General features: G+C 36.1%; 1 long non-coding RNA gene across 1 annotated transcript; it reads left to right on the top strand.

Moving 5' to 3' along the window:
- The first annotated feature begins 6,567 nt into the window (after nt 1-6,567).
- Nucleotides 6,568-7,931, top strand: LOC144019367 (uncharacterized). Its single transcript, XR_013283642.1, has 3 exons — nt 6,568-6,866; nt 7,307-7,537; nt 7,807-7,931. It is a non-coding gene; the product is annotated as an uncharacterized LOC144019367 (long non-coding RNA).
- The last annotated feature ends 14,082 nt before the right edge of the window (nt 7,932-22,013 follow it).

Here is a 22,013-nt window from a genome sequence, read left to right as displayed (position 1 = left end):
ACACATTCAGCTCAAATGTACAATCATGCGCAAAAACGCATTTAAAGCAATAAAAAGATGATTATGGCTGTCAAACCTAAACCAAACGTTGTGCACTCAAATCTTTTGCTGTATTTAGTTTAATTTGGGATCCGGATGATGATTCTAGCATGAAATTGCTTGGGCACCTGCTAATTTTTAAGATTTTGACACATTCAGCTCAAATGTACACAATTGCTGATTATGGCTGTCAAATCTAAACCAAAGGTTGTGCACTCAAATCTTTTGCTGTATTTAGTTTATTTTTGCATCCGGATGATGATTCTAGCATGAAATTGCTTGGGCACCTGTTAAATTTTAAGATTTTGACACATTCAGCTCAAATGTACACAATTGCTGATTATGGCTGTCAAATCTAAACCAAACGTTGTGCACTCAAATCTTTTGCTGTATTTAGTTTATTTTGGCATCCGGATGATGATTCTAGCATGAAACTGCGTGGGCACCTGTTAATTTTTAAGATTTTAACACATTCAGCTCAAATGTACAATCATGCGCTAAAAACGCATTTAAGCAATAAAAAGGTGATTATGGCTGTCAAACCTAAACCAAACGTTGTGCACTCAAATCTATTGCTGTATTTAGTTTATTTTGGCATCCGGATGATGATTCTAGCATGAAATTGCTTGGGCACCTGTTAATTTGTAAGATTTTGACACATTCAGCTCAAATGTACACAATTGCTGATTATGGCTGTCAAATCTAAACCAAACGTTGTGCACTCAAATCTTTTGCTGTATTTAGTTTATTTTGGCATCCGGATGATGATTCTAGCATGAAATTGCTTGGGCACCTGTTAATTTTTAAGATTTTGACACATTCAGCTCAAATGTACAATCATGCGCAAAAACGCATTTAAAGCAATAAAAAGATGATTATGGCTGTCAAACCTAAACCAAACGTTGTGCACTCAAATCTTTTGCTGTATTTAGTTTAATTTGGGATCCGGATGATGATTCTAGCATGAAATTGCTTGGGCACCTGTTAATTTTTAAGATTTTGACACATTCAGCTCAAATGTACACAATTGCTGATTATGGCTGTCAAATCTAAACCAAAGGTTGTGCACTCAAATCTTTTGCTGTATTTAGTTTATTTTGGCATCCGGATGATGATTCTAGCATGAAATTGCTTGGGCACCTGTTAATTTTTAAGATTTTGACACATTTAGCTCAAATGTACAATCATGCGCTAAAAACGCATTTAAAGCAATAAAAAGGTGATTATGGCTGTCAAACCTAAACCAAACGTTGTGCACTCAAATATTTTGCTGTATTTAGTTTAATTTGGGATCCGGATGATGATTCTAGCATGAAATTGCTTGGGCACCTGTTAATTTGTAAGATTTTGACACATTCAGCTCAAATGTACACAATTGCTGATTATGGCTGTCAAATCTAAACCAAACGTTGTGCACTCAAATCTTTTGCTGTATTTAGTTTATTTTGGCATCCGGATGATGATTCTAGCATGAAATTGCTTGGGCACCTGTTAATTTTTAAGATTTTGACACATTCAGCTCAAATGTACAATCATGCGCAAAAACGCATTTAAAGCAATAAAAAGATGATTATGGCTGTCAAACCTAAACCAAACGTTGTGCACTCAAATCTTTTGCTGTATTTAGTTTAATTTGGGATCCGGATGATGATTCTAGCATGAAATTGCTTGGGCACCTGTTAATTTTTAATATTTTGACACATTCAGCTCAAATGTACACAATTGCTGATTATGGCTGTCAAATCTAAACCAAAGGTTGTGCACTCAAATCTTTTGCTGTATTTAGTTTAATTTGGGATCCGGATGATGATTCTAGCATGAAATTCCTTGGGCACCTGTTAATTTTTAAGATTTTGACACATTCAGCTCAAATGTACACAATTGCTGATTATGGCTGTCAAATCTAAACCAAACGTTGTGCACTCAAATCTTTTGCTGTATTTAGTATATTTTGGCATCCGGATGATGATTCTAGCATGAAATTGCTTGGGCACCTGTTAATTTTTAAGATTTTGACACATTTAGCTCAAATGTACAATCATGCGCTAAAAACGCATTTAAAGCAATAAAAAGGTGATTATGGCTGTCAAACCTAAACCAAACGTTGTGCACTCAAATCTTTTGCTGTATTTAGTTTATTTTGGCATCCGGATGATGATTCTAGCATGAAATTGCTTGGGCACCTGTTAATTTTTAAGATTTTGACACATTCAGCTCAAATGTACAATCATGCGCAAAAACGCATTTAAAGCAATAAAAAGATGATTATGGCTGTCAAACCTAAACCAAACGTTGTGCACTCAAATCTTTTGCTGTATTTAGTTTAATTTGGGATCCGGATGATGATTCTAGCATGAAATTGCTTGGGCACCTGTTAATTTTTAATATTTTGACACATTCAGCTCAAATGTACACAATTGCTGATTATGGCTGTCAAATCTAAACCAAAGGTTGTGCACTCAAATCTTTTGCTGTATTTAGTTTAATTTGGGATCCGGATGATGATTCTAGCATGAAATTCCTTGGGCACCTGTTAATTTTTAAGATTTTGACACATTCAGCTCAAATGTACACAATTGCTGATTATGGCTGTCAAATCTAAACCAAACGTTGTGCACTCAAATCTTTTGCTGTATTTAGTATATTTTGGCATCCGGATGATGATTCTAGCATGAAATTGCTTGGGCACCTGTTAATTTTTAAGATTTTGACACATTTAGCTCAAATGTACAATCATGAGCTAAAAACGCATTTAAAGCAATAAAAAGGTGATTATGGCTGTCAAACCTAAACCAAACGTTGTGCACTCAAATCTTTTGCTGTATTTAGTTTATTTTGGCATCCGGATGATGATTCTAGCATGAAATTGCTTGGGCACCTGTTAATTTTTAAGATTTTGACACATTCAGCTCAAATGTACACAATTGCTGATTATGGCTGTCAAATCTAAACCAAAGGTTGTGCACTCAAATCTTTTGCTGTATTTAGTTTATTTTGGCATCCGGATGATGATTCTAGCATGAAATTGCTTGGGCACCTGTTAATTTTTAAGATTTTGACACATTCAGCTCAAATGTACAATCATGCGCAAAAACGCATTTAAAGCAATAAAAAGATGATTATGGCTGTCAAACCTAAACCAAACGTTGTGCACTCAAATCTTTTGCTGTATTTAGTTTAATTTGGGATCCGGATGATGATTCTAGCATGAAATTGCTTGGGCACCTGCTAATTTTTAAGATTTTGACACATTCAGCTCAAATGTACACAATTGCTGATTATGGCTGTCAAATCTAAACCAAAGGTTGTGCACTCAAATCTTTTGCTGTATTTAGTTTATTTTTGCATCCGGATGATGATTCTAGCATGAAATTGCTTGGGCACCTGTTAAATTTTAAGATTTTGACACATTCAGCTCAAATGTACACAATTGCTGATTATGGCTGTCAAATCTAAACCAAACGTTGTGCACTCAAATCTTTTGCTGTATTTAGTTTATTTTGGCATCCGGATGATGATTCTAGCATGAAACTGCGTGGGCACCTGTTAATTTTTAAGATTTTAACACATTCAGCTCAAATGTACAATCATGCGCTAAAAACGCATTTAAGCAATAAAAAGGTGATTATGGCTGTCAAACCTAAACCAAACGTTGTGCACTCAAATCTATTGCTGTATTTAGTTTATTTTGGCATCCGGATGATGATTCTAGCATGAAATTGCTTGGGCACCTGTTAATTTGTAAGATTTTGACACATTCAGCTCAAATGTACACAATTGCTGATTATGGCTGTCAAATCTAAACCAAACGTTGTGCACTCAAATCTTTTGCTGTATTTAGTTTATTTTGGCATCCGGATGATGATTCTAGCATGAAATTGCTTGGGCACCTGTTAATTTTTAAGATTTTGACACATTCAGCTCAAATGTACAATCATGCGCAAAAACGCATTTAAAGCAATAAAAAGATGATTATGGCTGTCAAACCTAAACCAAACGTTGTGCACTCAAATCTTTTGCTGTATTTAGTTTAATTTGGGATCCGGATGATGATTCTAGCATGAAATTGCTTGGGCACCTGTTAATTTTTAAGATTTTGACACATTCAGCTCAAATGTACACAATTGCTGATTATGGCTGTCAAATCTAAACCAAAGGTTGTGCACTCAAATCTTTTGCTGTATTTAGTTTATTTTGGCATCCGGATGATGATTCTAGCATGAAATTGCTTGGGCACCTGTTAATTTTTAAGATTTTGACACATTTAGCTCAAATGTACAATCATGCGCTAAAAACGCATTTAAAGCAATAAAAAGGTGATTATGGCTGTCAAACCTAAACCAAACGTTGTGCACTCAAATATTTTGCTGTATTTAGTTTAATTTGGGATCCGGATGATGATTCTAGCATGAAATTGCTTGGGCACCTGTTAATTTGTAAGATTTTGACACATTCAGCTCAAATGTACACAATTGCTGATTATGGCTGTCAAATCTAAACCAAACGTTGTGCACTCAAATCTTTTGCTGTATTTAGTTTATTTTGGCATCCGGATGATGATTCTAGCATGAAATTGCTTGGGCACCTGTTAATTTTTAAGATTTTGACACATTCAGCTCAAATGTACAATCATGCGCAAAAACGCATTTAAAGCAATAAAAAGATGATTATGGCTGTCAAACCTAAACCAAACGTTGTGCACTCAAATCTTTTGCTGTATTTAGTTTAATTTGGGATCCGGATGATGATTCTAGCATGAAATTGCTTGGGCACCTGTTAATTTTTAATATTTTGACACATTCAGCTCAAATGTACACAATTGCTGATTATGGCTGTCAAATCTAAACCAAAGGTTGTGCACTCAAATCTTTTGCTGTATTTAGTTTAATTTGGGATCCGGATGATGATTCTAGCATGAAATTCCTTGGGCACCTGTTAATTTTTAAGATTTTGACACATTCAGCTCAAATGTACACAATTGCTGATTATGGCTGTCAAATCTAAACCAAACGTTGTGCACTCAAATCTTTTGCTGTATTTAGTATATTTTGGCATCCGGATGATGATTCTAGCATGAAATTGCTTGGGCACCTGTTAATTTTTAAGATTTTGACACATTTAGTTCAAATGTACAATCATGAGCTAAAAACGCATTTAAAGCAATAAAAAGGTGATTATGGCTGTCAAACCTAAACCAAACGTTGTGCACTCAAATCTTTTGCTGTATTTAGTTTATTTTGGCATCCGGATGATGATTCTAGCATGAAATTGCTTGGGCACCTGTTAATTTTTAAGATTTTGACACATTCAGCTCAAATGTACACAATTGCTGATTATGGCTGTCAAATCTAAACCAAAGGTTGTGCACTCAAATCTTTTGCTGTATTTAGTTTATTTTGGCATCCGGATGATGATTCTAGCATGAAATTGCTTGGGCACCTGTTAATTTTTAAGATTTTGACACATTCAGCTCAAATGTACAATCATGCGCAAAAACGCATTTAAAGCAATAAAAAGATGATTATGGCTGTCAAACCTAAACCAAACGTTGTGCACTCAAATCTTTTGCTGTATTTAGTTTAATTTGGGATCCGGATGATGATTCTAGCATGAAATTCCTTGGGCACCCGTTAATTTTTAAGATTTTGACACATTCAGCTCAAATGTACACAATTGCTGATTATGGCTGTCAAATCTAAACCAAACGTTGTGCACTCAAATCTTTTGCTGTATTTAGTATATTTTGGCATCCGGATGATGATTCTAGCATGAAATTGCTTGGGCACCTGTTAATTTTTAAGATTTTGACACATTTAGTTCAAATGTACAATCATGAGCTAAAAACGCATTTAAAGCAATAAAAAGGTGATTATGGCTGTCAAACCTAAACCAAACGTTGTGCACTCAAATCTTTTGCTGTATTTAGTTTATTTTGGCATCCGGATGATGATTCTAGCATGAAATTGCTTGGGCACCTGTTAATTTTTAAGATTTTGACACATTCAGCTCAAATGTACACAATTGCTGATTATGGCTGTCAAATCTAAACCAAAGGTTGTGCACTCAAATCTTTTGCTGTATTTAGTTTATTTTGGCATCCGGATGATGATTCTAGCATGAAATTGCTTGGGCACCTGTTAATTTTTAAGATTTTGACACATTCAGCTCAAATGTACAATCATGCGCAAAAACGCATTTAAAGCAATAAAAAGATGATTATGGCTGTCAAACCTAAACCAAACGTTGTGCACTCAAATCTTTTGCTGTATTTAGTTTAATTTGGGATCCGGATGATGATTCTAGCATGAAATTGCTTGGGCACCTGCTAATTTTTAAGATTTTGACACATTCAGCTCAAATGTACACAATTGCTGATTATGGCTGTCAAATCTAAACCAAAGGTTGTGCACTCAAATCTTTTGCTGTATTTAGTTTATTTTTGCATCCGGATGATGATTCTAGCATGAAATTGCTTGGGCACCTGTTAAATTTTAAGATTTTGACACATTCAGCTCAAATGTACACAATAGGTCGCTTGCACATGTCGTCACTTCCGCCTCGGATTTCTCGTAGTCGCCATGCTGGGTGGCCTCCATTTACGTAGCGATTCGGTCTAACACGTATCTATCACGTTTGTTTTCTGCGTTTAAAATGGTACATTGTTGCTGCATCGTTGGCTGTTCGAACAAAGCCAAGGGGGAAAATGGTCGGTCTTTTTTCCGAATTCCGAAAATAATTAGGAACCAGGGCCTGGAGACAGAGGAGTGCGGACTCCGGGGGGAAGTCGTTACTTTGGGCTCGTGTGTGCAGCGATCACTTTGTGAGCGGTAAGCTTGTTTACCTTTATTTAATGCATGAGGATTAATAACGTTTCGACCGCCCATATATGGGCAAGTTGCTTATGTTTTGGATTCATGAGCAAGCAAGTTCGGTAGTACAAGCTGGCTAGCGGACGTTAGCCGAAAGCTAACATCGAACATTTTCACCCAAGTAGTGCCAGTGCAAAGTGTTTACTGCTGAAATTGGATTGATTAGTCTTGGGCTTTTAATGCCGATAACATGTTTTTTGGTGGCAAAATGTAAACTTGAAAAAAAAAGAGACAGAAGGGGCTGATGCAAGAAAACAGACCCCCGGGGGTGATGCAAGAAAACAGACCCCCGGTAGCCTACACATCATGCTAAAGAACTTATTCACGGCCACCCTACTGCGGTAAAATAACCAGTCTTTCCATATTTTATTTGTTTATATATTTGTTTATTTTAACAGGTCGCCCTGCGCCCGTTTTTCTGTCCAATCATCCCGACTGGGCTCCAACATTAAAGTTGGGTCCTAAGTTACAACATCTATGTCTCAGCCCAGTCGGTGCCAAGATATGAACGTGCACAGGAGAGACAAGCAAAGAAAAGACGACTCGAAGTGGCAGAGATTGTTGCAGTTATGCAGCCAGATGGCTCCAGTAACCTGTACCCTCAAGTACTGCTGACATCATTGACTCTGGTATGCCACTCAGAATTCATTACATGATATATTGTATGCATGAGTGAATGTATGTGTTTGTTTGTGTGTGTACACGCACCTTATATTTTAGAGACATTTGGAAGTGTTTATAGAAATAAGTATTTGCCTGTAGCAATGTTCATACATTAAAAAATGCAACAAAATGTGTACATTTCTTTTACTGACAAAAAAACTATACTACTTTACTATATTAAACCTATTACTGGTACCGTATTTTTTTGTGATTTTTTCTTTATTTTTTTCTTTAGGGATCTCATGCCACACCGACTTGATTGCCAATGACATGATGGAAACGAAGGCGAGCATCAAAGCATTGGAGGAGGACAACATGCGACTGTTTGTTTGGCGCTAATAAAGGCAGCGTTTATACAAATTCTATTGTTGGGTTTGTTTACAAAGCTATACATAATACAAATGACAGGATTTGACTCAATGTGCAATATGGTCCCTCTTAAAGTAATGGCATAAATCTCTATTATTTCTAAAAGCACAAAAAATGAAGTGAATAATGATTAGATGTAGTAATTTCAGGGTTAAAAATTGAACTGTTAATTAATGTAGTTTATTTTAGCACAGGTGCCTACCATCCTGAGATGACGGTATGATGTAATGTTGATGGGGTACGCAATGACTTTCATTATGCTATGTACAGAGGAAAAAGTTGCTCTCTTTTAAATTTGTTTAATGTAAGACAAGTACCAGTACTGTGTTTCAGTTTTCCCAATAATCCTTGTTTCACACTTGTCACAAAACCACTGTCCTTTTGGCAGTCTAGATTGGCACACTTCAAGTGATATCATTTGATTTTACAATCTGCTGCAGCACAAAAAACTACTTTATTCCGCATCTTTGAAGTACATGAGCAAGTGGTAGGTGACAGCGGCTGAGCAGGAACACTGGAAGTCCACTGCTGATCTAGTAAATGCTCTCCCGAGCAGTTCAGGTAAGGAGGGGATTTTGGGGAAAAAAAACTGGCTTTTCCAACTGGCCAAAACGAGCGATCTGGTTGGACTCGCTCAATCACACTTTGTCCACACCACAAAGCCGCAGAAGTCCGTCCAGTTAAACTCATCTGTGCCTGAATCTGAAAATATTACAAACATTGTAATGAAAATATGAAACATAGAATTAAATAAGAAACTACAAAAAGTAAAGCCATACATACCTGGTAATACTATTGGTGTTGTCGTGACAAGTGATGGGAATTGTTGCCATCTGGCACCAGACAGAAATTGGGTGTTGTGACAGCCTCCTTAACCGTGAGATCATAAGAAAAGCTGTCAGTATGCTCAGTAGTTACCATGAACACGTTTTATTGTACTGGAAACTGAAACTAAAAATACGTCCTCTGAGAGTGGTTAACCTTAACCATTTAGAATAAGTTGATTAAGTAACATGTAACTAGTGAAAGGGTAGCATTAAATTTAATTAAGCCACGGGGAGGCTGTGCATAGTTACTTTTTATTCTTATATGCTCTGCCATATTTGCCTGTTATAAAATTGTTAGAAAAACCACATCAGGTAAACCTAGCTGTGCATGTAAACACAATGATAACAGGAAGCCTGAGAACAAATCAACATTTTTGTGTGCAGAATTACCAACACCATGTGGTTTACTTACGTGCAACAGCAACCGTTTCTTCTGATGCGATGTTAAAGTTTACACTCTGTATCCACCCGCTTACAAAATAATTGTAAGCCTCCAGGGATTTGTTGGCGTGTTATGGAGCATGTTGTCAACACGAGGTAGGGAAAGATGTCCAGAGATGTCAAATTTGGCCAGCAAGCTTTCTCCGTCAAAAAAAAAATCACCCTTGGTCAGGACGTAATTAGGATCAATCCCGCCACACAGAGACACCTTCTGCCTGTATCGTTTTTGATCTTCCGGTAAATCGTGAAAATACTGCGAAAATTACATCAGGTTGATAAGCTCTACCGTGTAACTCGCGAGTGTACCTTGTGAACCGGCGGACACCCAATATGGCGCCCGAAGGAAAAACTCCCATGATGCATTACGATGTGCAAGCGACCTATTGCTGATTATGGCTGTCAAATCTAAACCAAACGTTGTGCACTCAAATCTTTTGCTGTATTTAGTTTATTTTGGCATCCGGATGATGATTCTAGCATGAAACTGCGTGGGCACCTGTTAATTTTTAAGATTTTAACACATTCAGCTCAAATGTACAATCATGCGCTAAAAACGCATTTAAGCAATAAAAAGGTGATTATGGCTGTCAAACCTAAACCAAACGTTGTGCACTCAAATCTATTGCTGTATTTAGTTTATTTTGGCATCCGGATGATGATTCTAGCATGAAATTGCTTGGGCACCTGTTAATTTTTAAGATTTTGACACATTCAGCTCAAATGTACACAATTGCTGATTATGGCTGTCAAATCTAAACCAAAGGTTGTGCACTCAAATCTTTTGCTGTATTTAGTTTATTTTGGCATCCGGATGATGATTCTAGCATGAAATTGCTTGGGCACCTGTTCATTTTTAAGATTTTGACACATTTAGCTCAAATGTACAATCATGCGCTAAAAACGCATTTAAAGCAATAAAAAGGTGATTATGGCTGTCAAACCTAAACCAAACGTTGTGCACTCAAATCTTTTGCTGTATTTAGTTTAATTTGGGATCCGGATGATGATTCTAGCATGAAATTGCTTGGGCACCTGTTAATTTGTAAGATTTTGACACATTCAGCTCAAATGTACACAATTGCTGATTATGGCTGTCAAATCTAAACCAAACGTTGTGCACTCAAATCTTTTGCTGTATTTAGTTTATTTTGGCATCCGGATGATGATTCTAGCATGAAATTGCTTGGGCACCTGTTAATTTTTAAGATTTTGACACATTCAGCTCAAATGTACAATCATGCGCAAAAACGCATTTAAAGCGATAAAAAGATGATTATGGCTGTCAAACCTAAACCAAACGTTGTGCACTCAAATCTTTTGCTGTATTTAGTTTAATTTGGGATCCGGATGATGATTCTAGCATGAAATTGCTTGGGCACCTGTTAATTTTTAAGATTTTGACACATTCAGCTCAAATGTACACAATTGCTGATTATGGCTGTCAAATCTAAACCAAAGGTTGTGCACTCAAATCTTTTGTTGTATTTAGTTTAATTTGGGATCCGGATGATGATTCTAGCATGAAATTCCTTGGGCACCTGTTAATTTTTAAGATTTTGACACATTCAGCTCAAATGTACACAATTGCTGATTATGGCTGTCAAATCTAAACCAAACGTTGTGCACTCAAATCCTTTGCTGTATTTAGTATATTTTGGCATCCGGATGATGATTCTAGCATGAAATTGCTTGGGCACCTGTTAATTTTTAAGATTTTGACACATTTAGCTCAAATGTACAATCATGCGCTAAAAACGCATTTAAAGCAATAAAAAGGTGATTATGGCTGTCAAACCTAAACCAAACGTTGTGCACTCAAATCTTTTGCTGTATTTAGTTTATTTTGGCATCCGGATGATGATTCTAGCATGAAATTGCTTGGGCACCTGTTAATTTTTAAGATTTTGACACATTCAGCTCAAATGTACAATCATGCGCAAAAACGCATTTAAAGCAATAAAAAGATGATTATGGCTGTCAAACCTAAACCAAACGTTGTGCACTCAAATCTTTTGCTGTATTTAGTTTAATTTGGGATCCGGATGATGATTCTAGCATGAAATTGCTTGGGCACCTGTTAATTTTTAAGATTTTGACACATTCAGCTCAAATGTACACAATTGCTGATTATGGCTGTCAAATCTAAACCAAAGGTTGTGCACTCAAATCTTTTGCTGTATTTAGTTTAATTTGGGATCCGGATGATGATTCTAGCATGAAATTCCTTGGGCACCTGTTAATTTTTAAGATTTTGACACATTCAGCTCAAATGTACACAATTGCTGATTATGGCTGTCAAATCTAAACCAAACGTTGTGCACTCAAATCTTTTGCTGTATTTAGTATATTTTGGCATCCGGATGATGATTCTAGCATGAAATTGCTTGGGCACCTGTTAATTTTTAAGATTTTGACACATTTAGCTCAAATGTACAATCATGAGCTAAAAACGCATTTAAAGCAATAAAAAGGTGATTATGGCTGTCAAACCTAAACCAAACATTGTGCACTCAAATCTTTTGCTGTATTTAGTTTATTTTGGCATCCGGATGATGATTCTAGCATGAAATTGCTTGGGCACCTGTTAATTTTTAAGATTTTGACACATTCAGCTCAAATGTACACAATTGCTGATTATGGCTGTCAAATCTAAACCAAAGGTTGTGCACTCAAATCCTTTGCTGTATTTAGTTTATTTTGGCATCCGGATGATGATTCTAGCATGAAATTGCTTGGGCACCTGTTAATTTTTAAGATTTTGACTCATTCAGCTCAAATGTACAATCATGCGCTAAAAACGCATTTAAAGCAATAAAAAGGTGATTATGGCTGTCAAACCTAAACCAAACGTTGTGATATATATGTAAAGGACGGCAAATGTCAAAAAGTGATTTATTGCCCCCCATAAAACTTTATTGCACCCCCCCCATAAAACTTTATTGCACCCCCCTCATAAAACCATTCATATCCTAGTCCTTTGAAGTAAGCCCCGCCCCCTTCCGGCATCTTAGCCAATCAGAAGCCGTTATTTTGAATTAAGCCCCATCCACTTTCCACCTTCTTAACCAATCAGAAGCCAAGGACGGCAAATGTCAAATTTGATTGATGACATTCTGTTTCCCACAATAACAACAAGCACGTTTTCCGGATCACCCCCACCCTTTGACAAACATAGGATTCCGGTCACCCCCCACCGATTGTATACGTACTTCCTTTGAACCCCCACACCAACAGCTTTGTTGTCTGAGAGGAAGTTTTCGTCCTGATAAAAAACTTTTTTTTCATCTTACAGGAAGGATCCTACCAGCTTTTGAAGTATCAAGGGGGAAACGAACCCTTGTATTCATGAAATTTTTCACACGAATACTGATAAAGCCCCCCACTTTGAAGTAGAACGGATACCAACCGTAGGAACCCCCGACCCCCCTTATCACCATGTTGGGCGGCAGGAAGCCATCACCCCCCCCCCCCCCCCCCCCCCCCCTCTATCGGGTATGTGCGTGCGTGAATGTAAATTAGTACGAGGCTCTCTTATTTGGGTTAAAGTGTTGTGAATATTAAAAAAATGTTATCCATTTGTTTCATGTTTTTTAAAATAAATAAATAAAAGAAACTTACCGGTGTTTACGTGTACGAAGTTGCGTCTCCTTTAAAGGGTTTTTCTTTCTTTTTTTTTTTTAAATAAAATAAAGAGGATCGGTTTCTAACCGTTGGAGCTGGAAATACAGGCGAAAAAATAGATTATTCGTGCGTAAAGGGCGGTTATTTAACCCATTTCAGAACAGCGTCCTTCTTTTTCTTAGACTAAAAACTTGTGTGTCTGTGTGACTATGTAAAAGCCGATGGGGGGTGGCGGAGAGGTGTGACCCCCTCAAGCCGCGGTAAACGGCGCCATCTAAAGGGCACAGGATGTTACTGCATATGGTCATGGGTTTTCTTTCTCAAAAATAAATAAAAATAAATGAGGCGACGTTTGTACCATTCTCCCCTCTCTGAGAAATTCTGTTCTACAAAACACCAGCCCCACCCAACCTGAGAAAAAAAGCTGTAGGCGGTCTTTGACACCATAAGGTTACCCTCTCTCACGTTTTTGGTGTACGTCTAGCTATGTATTTTATGTTTTTGAGCTGTTGTATATAAGATTGTGTTGTACATAAGAATTTTACCCCCTCTTACGTTTTTGATGCGTTATAAAACTAATAAATGTGCTGATTTTTTTTTTTTAAAAGGATTAGACTTAGAGAAGGTGTTGGTGGCACTCTCATGAATAAAGCGCGCAAGTTGTTTTAGCCCCTCTGCAGATGCGTACACGTATAAAATGTTATTTTTCTGTTTCTAGTTTTATTACCGCTAGTGCTATAATTTGTCTATACGATTTTTATTGGATGTCTCTATGTATTTTTGTTGTTGTTTAAGTTTATAAGGTTTGTATATACGAATGCGCTGTGTGGAAACGGGTTTTAACATCTATCGTTTTTGTAATATTTAAAAAACTAATAAATATACTGTTTTTTTTGTTTTTCTTAAACTGATTTATGAAAAGGACTTGTAATCGCAAACTCTTTTTTTTAAAAGCAGTAACTGATTTAGGAGGTGGAGGGGCAATGTATTATGGGGATCATACTTTTTGAAATCTTTAAACTGTTGATTGTAAGAGTCTTCTATCTTGATGTTAGCCTTTTTATCTGAATATGTATGAATGAAATATCTTCTAATTATTAGCTCGGATTCTTTCAATGGATAGCCCTGTAACCCTTAGGTTAGTAGTTTTTTATAAAGTATCTGGGTATGAAATATGTTATGTTAGGAATATGGCGCGTACGTGAAGAAGGTACGTCTGGCTATGTATTTTATGTTTTTGAGCTGTTGTATATAAGATTGCGTTGTACATAAGAATTTTACCCCCTCTTACGTTTTTGATGTGTTATAAAACTAATAAATGTACTGATTTATTTATTTTTTTTTTTTAAAGGATTAGGCTTAGAGAAGGTGTTGGTGGCACTCTCATGAGCAGAGTGTACAAGTTGCTTTACCCCCTCTGCAGATGCGTACACGTATAAAATGCTATTTTTCTGTTTCTAGTTTTGTTACCGCTAGTGCTATAATTTGTGTCTATACGATTTTATCGGATGTCTCTATGTATTTTTGTTGTAGTTTAAGTTTATGAGGTTTGTATATACGAAAGCGCTGCGCGGAAATGGGTTTTATCCTCTTATCGTTTTTGTAATATTTAAAAAAACTAATAAATATACTGTTTGTTTTTTTTTGTTTTACTTAAACTGATTTATGAAAAGGACTTGTAATCGTAAACTTTTTTTTTTTTTAAAGCAGTAACTGATTTAGGAGGTGGAGGGGGAGGCTGGTCCAAAGTGTGCATGTGTGCATGCGTGTGTAGGGGTGTCAGTGTTTACGCCTAGGGGGTAGTAAAACAGTCTTTGAAAGTGATTGTCATACGATGCTTCGATCTGAAGTATACTACTTTGTAGTCGCGTATAAATAATTTTATACATTCTTTTTTAAAAGAGAGAAATGTAGGTACGAATGTTCGAGCCTGTTAAAATGCAGCGAACTTTATACTTGATTTAGAAATTATTCTTTAATTTACTAGGGCAATGTATTGTGGGGGTCATACTTTTTGAAATCTTTAAGCTGGTGTTTGTAAGAGTCTTCTATCTTGATGTTAACCTTTTTATTTGATGATGTATGAATGAAATATCTTCTAATTATTACCATGGCTTCTATCAATGGATACCCTTGTAAGGCTTAGGATTGTAGTTTTTTAGAAAGTATTCGGGTATGAAATATGTTATGTTCGGGACATGGTGCGTACGCGAAGAAGGTTGATGTAGTTTTATTTTTGTTTTGTTTCCGATTTAGTTTTTTTTTTTAGGGGGATGCAGGCATCGTTTTAAGGTGCCAGGTGTATTTTGTGCAAATAATATATGGATACTTACTTTTTATTTTTGTTACCGATAGTGCTTTGTTTCGTGAAACCCTTATGTTTTGTTTTGTTTCTTGTTTTTTTAACTTACCCTTCGAGGATAAATAAAACGTCTTTAGACTTATCGCTAGCGAAGATGTAGCACGTTTAACATTCTAAATAGTTTTATCGCTGCACGACGTATTCGAACTAAGAGATCCCAAGTCTTTGTGAGTTTTTTTTTCTTTTAAATACTTAGAAATACCCATTGTTAAATTAGCCTATAAGATATTATTGAATATGATAGGCTGTAAGATTAGCTATACTAAATCACCCCTGGGTTTAAAACACAAAACTATGAGATTTAATCAGAGCGTAACAATCTACCGCGACGATCTTTTTTAATCTTAAAACCGCTCTTTGCAGCAATTTACCTAAATATATAGTGAACAAACATGTATCTTGTATGACTAAGAGACATTTAACTTTTGATTGAACGATTTATTTTTTTCCTTACAAATCGCGCTTACTTTCCGATGATACGCGTAGGTAAACAATTTTTTACAAGCATGATTGTGAAATAACAGCTACTATATTACTTAATTTGAATGAATAATATTATTTAAGACGTCTACCCATCTAACGCTTTAAAAATAGCGACATAATTCAGATAAAAATATTATTCGTACTATATATTTTTTTTTTACAATAGTTTCCGAGTTCTCACAATAGATGTTCGATGATACTATTTTATGTTTTTCTTACCGGTATGATTAACTTGTATTACATTTATGACTTTTCGCTATTATCTTTCCATCGTTTTAAGGTGGCCGGTGTATTTTGTACAAATAATATATGGATACTTATTGATTTCTGATCAATTTTTACTCGTATATTTACCTACTTTTGCTTTTAGGCGTATGTTAGTTAGTTAGTTACTTGTATATGAGTGCGTATTCTAACTTTCCCATTCACTTCTTGGTTCCATTCCATCACCCCTGTGAGACCGGACTCGTCTACTTAATATCACTAAAGTCTGTTCAAAAATCATTGGACACCCTGACAGAGCCTCATCTTCCTTTTGTGACCGAATCCTGCTCGATCCGTTTCACTCACTTCATCGAATGTTTGAGTGGCTTCCATCATCTCAGCAGGCTGAGACGCCCCACTCTGACGAACACAGCGGCGGAGAAGGAGGAGGAGGAGGAGGAGGAGGAGGAGGAGGACTACATTTGTCCCCAGATCACTAAAATCTCTTGAACAGTGACCCCCCTCCCGGGCCAAATTGCGACAGACTGACTGACACGTAGCACTTTAGTGTGAAGCACGGAGCACTTTCTTTTTTTTTTTTTTAATTGTTATTTATTATTTTTCGTATTTGTTTTTTTTTTAATGTTCATTGGTTTCATGTTTTGTTTTTTTAACTTCCCCTCGAGGACAAATAAAAGCGTTTTTGAATTGAATATTTAATTACTTGTGGTATTTTATTCATTTTTAAGTTATTTTTTGGTTGTTTTTTTATAAAGTCAAATTATTACCTTTATGAAACTTTTTAGTTCTCCTTATGCTTTACTATGAAATGTTTCAAAATACTCGGTCCCTCCAAAACAAAGTAAAACAAAACGTGTTTACACATTTTTACGGATTTTAAAAATTCTAGGCGTAACTTTGCCGAGTATTAATCGCCCGCTTGTATTTTTATTGAATGCGTACGTATACCGTTAAAATTTGTAATTAATATTTAACTACTCGATTCCCGTATTGACTAATTATTCGTGAGGCTAACGTTTTATAATTTAAAGTTATTCCGAGAGTTTACTCTTTAGCGACGTCTTTACACGCTTTAAACGTCGGCTTAGACCCCTTGTGTCTTTACTGACGAATATTATCGTTAAATGTTTTATCCCGGATTAAAACAGGGGGGACTTATTCAAAGATGTTTTATTTTACGGTAAATGTTTTTATATTAGTCGCATATTGATTTTAATGTGCGAAGGAATCAAGGAGACTCTCTGACTTTCATTTTTTTTTAAATCTGTTGTTTTAGCGCCACCAACCTTTTTTTGTGGGGGGTCTCGTGCTAATAAAAGTATTTAACCGCTCCCCCTTCGGGAAAAAAAAAACCTAACATTGCGAACGTTTGATAATCTTTGAGGAGATTCACTAGTGCCACCACCTCCGGGGGATCGAGTTAGAACGATCTGGACATCCCCACGACTCTCCAGAAGTATGCAGATTTTCAGCGAGCCGCCAAATCTTACAGCATCTAGTCCTGAGCGTTCGGACGTCGAAGAGGATGAGGCAAACGTAACCTTTATCGACGGACCCTACCGGAGTTCCAGCCCCATGACCGCTTGCAACTTATCCTCGACATCGTCTACGGCATCCATCCCGGTAAACTACTTTTGACGAATCGATGTAGCCTAATAACATCAATAATAATAATAATAATTAAAAAAAGGAGGGTTACCTACGTTTATATTTACAGATGATAGACCCTATCGCTGAGGAAGAGGAGAATAACCCTCCGCCCGGGTCTCCTCAACCCGAAGATCGCCCGACTGAGGACGGTACGGAAAGTAACGTTTCCTCTCTTGAGACCTCCGTGGACGACGACGACTCGCTAACCAGTCTACCGACGGCTTCTGCCGGGCCTAAGGAGAGGGAGGGTGAATTGGTTTGGAACTACGCACCGGACGTGTGGGTAATAAATGCAAGATATAATTGTATTAAGCAGACTGTTAGCTATATGTTGATGAACGCTATCCATAAATATAGCAGAGAGAATTGCTCCGGATATGATTTAAAATTACCGAGTCAGTTAAGACATCCCTGCTTATTTTATGATCGGGAACCGTATTATCTTGCTCGGAATTTTGAAGGTATCATGAAACTACTGTGTAACGGACGTTTTCTGTCGACGATTCACCGTATCTTAACCATAACCCATCGTGAGACGACTACCGAGGAAGTCCAACGCATCGTAGAATTTGTGCTACACGACTACGTTCATGAGCGTATGGTGTTAGACAGAATTAAGATCGTTCTCGATAACTGTTGGGACGGAGGACTGAGCCATGAACAACTAGATCTGATCGCTGATTGGTACGTGTGAGATGGGCGAATCTTTTTCGAAAGCTTGCATAATTGGATAGAAATTGTAGAGAAAACCATTTTACACACATCCATTGAGAACAAAACTGTTGAAGAACCGTGTAAACATGACTGACACGTTGGAATATGTATTGAATAATTGGTGTAACCATGATATTAAAGCGGGACATTTGGTGACCGTCATGACATTGTTTATTGACTGTGCTAAATATTATTACGACAACGACGAGTCTTTGAATCTAAAAAATGAAATGAAAAACTTCCAAACTGTTATTGAAAGCAAGGTGCGTCCCTATGTTTTATTTGATGTGCTTTACAATGTATATCATGTCTTTTTGTTGACGTCCCGTGTAACTAAATAAAAAATATATCTGTATGGATTAAAATCATGTTTGTCGTTTGTTTTCTTATCGAGTTTTAGACCACCGGTGGAGCAAGGAAGTGGCGAGGGATGCGTGGATAGGAATTTAAAAAAACTATTAAACTTCTAATGATAAAGACTTTAGTTTCTCTTTTTAAGACCAAAAAATAACTTAAAAATTAATAAAATACCACAAGTAATTAAATATTCAATTCAAAAACGCTTTTATTTGTCCTCGAGGGGAAGTTAAAAAAACAAAACATGAAACCAATGAACATTAAAAAAAAACAAATACGAAAAATAATAAATAACAATAAAAAAAATCCAAAAGAAAGTGCTCCGTGCTTCACACTAAAGTGCTACGTGTCAGTCAGTCTGTCGCAATTTGGCCCGGGAGGGGGGTCACTGTTCAAGAGATTTTAGTGATCTGGGGACAAATGTAGTCCTCCTCCTCCTCCTCCTCCTCCTCCTCCTCCTTCTCCGCCGCTGTGTTCGTCAGAGTGGGGCGTCTCAGCCTGCTGAGATGATGGAAGCCACTCAAACATTCGATGAAGTGAGTGAAACGGATCGAGCAGGATTCGGTCACAAAAGGAAGATGAGGCTCTGTCAGGGTGTCCAATGATTTTTGAACAGACTTTAGTGATATTAAGTGGACGAGTCCGGTCTCACAGGGGTGATGGAATGGAACCAAGAAGTGAATGGGAAAGTTAGAATACGCACTCATATACAAGTAACTAACTAACTAACATACGCCTAAAAGCAAAAGTAGGTAAATATACGAGTAAAAATTGATCAGAAATCAATAAGTATCCATATATTATTTGTACAAAATACACCGGCCACCTTAAAACGATGGAAAGATAATAGCGAAAAGTCATAAATGTAATACAAGTTAATCATACCGGTAAGAAAAACATAAAATAGTATCATCGAACATCTATTGTGAGAACTCGGAAACTATTGTAAAAAAAAAATATATAGTACGAATAATATTTTTATCTGAATTATGTCGCTATTTTTAAAGCGTTAGATGGGTAGACGTCTTAAATAATATTATTCATTCAAATTAAGTAATATAGTAGCTGTTATTTCACAATCATGCTTGTAAAAAATTGTTTACCTACGCGTATCATCGGAAAGTAAGCGCGATTTGTAAGGAAAAAAATAAATCGTTCAATCAAAAGTTAAATGTCTCTTAGTCATACAAGATACATGTTTGTTCACTATATATTTAGGTAAATTGCTGCAAAGAGCGGTTTTAAGATTAAAAAAGATCGTCGCGGTAGATTGTTACGCTCTGATTAAATCTCATAGTTTTGTGTTTTAAACCCAGGGGTGATTTAGTATAGCTAATCTTACAGCCTATCATATTCAATAATATCTTATAGGCTAATTTAACAATGGGTATTTCTAAGTATTTAAAAGAAAAAAAAACTCACAAAGACTTGGGATCTCTTAGTTCGAATACGTCGTGCAGCGATAAAACTATTTAGAATGTTAAACGTGCTACATCTTCGCTAGCGATAAGTCTAAAGACGTTTTATTTATCCTCGAAGGGTAAGTTAAAAAAACAAGAAACAAAACAAAACATAAGGGTTTCACGAAACAAAGCACTATCGGTAACAAAAATAAAAAGTAAGTATCCATATATTATTTGCACAAAATACACCTGGCACCTTAAAACGATGCCTGCATCCCCCTAAAAAAAAAAACTAAATCGGAAACAAAACAAAAATAAAACTACATCAACCTTCTTCGCGTACGCACCATGTCCCGAACATAACATATTTCATACCCGAATACTTTCTAAAAAACTACAATCCTAAGCCTTACAAGGGTATCCATTGATAGAAGCCATGGTAATAATTAGAAGATATTTCATTCATACATCATCAAATAAAAAGGTTAACATCAAGATAGAAGACTCTTACAAACACCAGCTTAAAGATTTCAAAAAGTATGACCCCCACAATACATTGCCCTAGTAAATTAAAGAATAATTTCTAAATCAAGTATAAAGTTCGCTGCATTTTAACAGGCTCGAACATTCGTACCTACATTTCTCTCTTTTAAAAAAGAATGTATAAAATTATTTATACGCGACTACAAAGTAGTATACTTCAGATCGAAGCATCGTATGACAATCACTTTCAAAGACTGTTTTACTACCCCCTAGGCGTAAACACTGACACCCCTACACACGCATGCACACATGCACACTTTGGACCAGCCTCCCCCTCCACCTCCTAAATCAGTTACTGCTTTAAAAAAAAAAAAAGTTTACGATTACAAGTCCTTTTCATAAATCAGTTTAAGTAAAACAAAAAAAAAACAAACAGTATATTTATTAGTTTTTTTAAATATTACAAAAACGATAAGAGGATAAAACCCATTTCCGCGCAGCGCTTTCGTATATACAAACCTCATAAACTTAAACTACAACAAAAATACATAGAGACATCCGATAAAATCGTATAGACACAAATTATAGCACTAGCGGTAACAAAACTAGAAACAGAAAAATAGCATTTTATACGTGTACGCATCTGCAGAGGGGGTAAAACAACTTGCGCACTCTGCTCATGAGAGTGCCACCAACACCTTCTCTAAGCCTAATCCTTTAAAAAAAAAAAAAAAAAAAATCAGTACATTTATTAGTTTTATAACACATCAAAAACGTAAGAGGGGGTAAAATTCTTATGTACAACGCAATCTTATATACAACAGCTCAAAAACATAAAATACATAGCCAGACGTACCTTCTTCACGTACGCGCCATATTCCTAACATAACATATTTCATACCCAGATACTTTATAAAAAACTACTAACCTAAGGGTTACAGGGCTATCCATTGAAAGAATCCGAGCTAATAATTAGAAGATATTTCATTCATACATATTCAGATAAAAAGGCTAACATCAAGATAGAAGACTCTTACAATCAACAGTTTAAAGATTTCAAAAAGTATGATCCCCATAATACATTGCCCCTCCACCTCCTAAATCAGTTACTGCTTTTAAAAAAAAGAGTTTGCGATTACAAGTCCTTTTCATAAATCAGTTTAAGAAAAACAAAAAAAACAGTATATTTATTAGTTTTTTAAATATTACAAAAACGATAGATGTTAAAACCCGTTTCCACACAGCGCATTCGTATATACAAACCTTATAAACTTAAACAACAACAAAAATACATAGAGACATCCAATAAAAATCGTATAGACAAATAGCACTAGCGGTAATAAAACTAGAAACAGAAAAATAACATTTTATACGTGTACGCATCTGCAGAGGGGCTAAAACAACTTGCGCGCTTTATTCATGAGAGTGCCACCAACACCTTCTCTAAGTCTAATCCTTTAAAAAAAAAAAAATCAGCACATTTATTAGTTTTATAACGCATCAAAAA

Source organism: Festucalex cinctus, chromosome 5 (genome assembly GCF_051991245.1).
Source record: "Festucalex cinctus isolate MCC-2025b chromosome 5, RoL_Fcin_1.0, whole genome shotgun sequence".
NCBI classification, from domain to species: Eukaryota; Metazoa; Chordata; class Actinopteri; order Syngnathiformes; family Syngnathidae; genus Festucalex; species Festucalex cinctus.
Note: the sequence above shows the minus strand (reverse complement) of the source record. Positions and strands in the feature narration are given on the sequence as shown.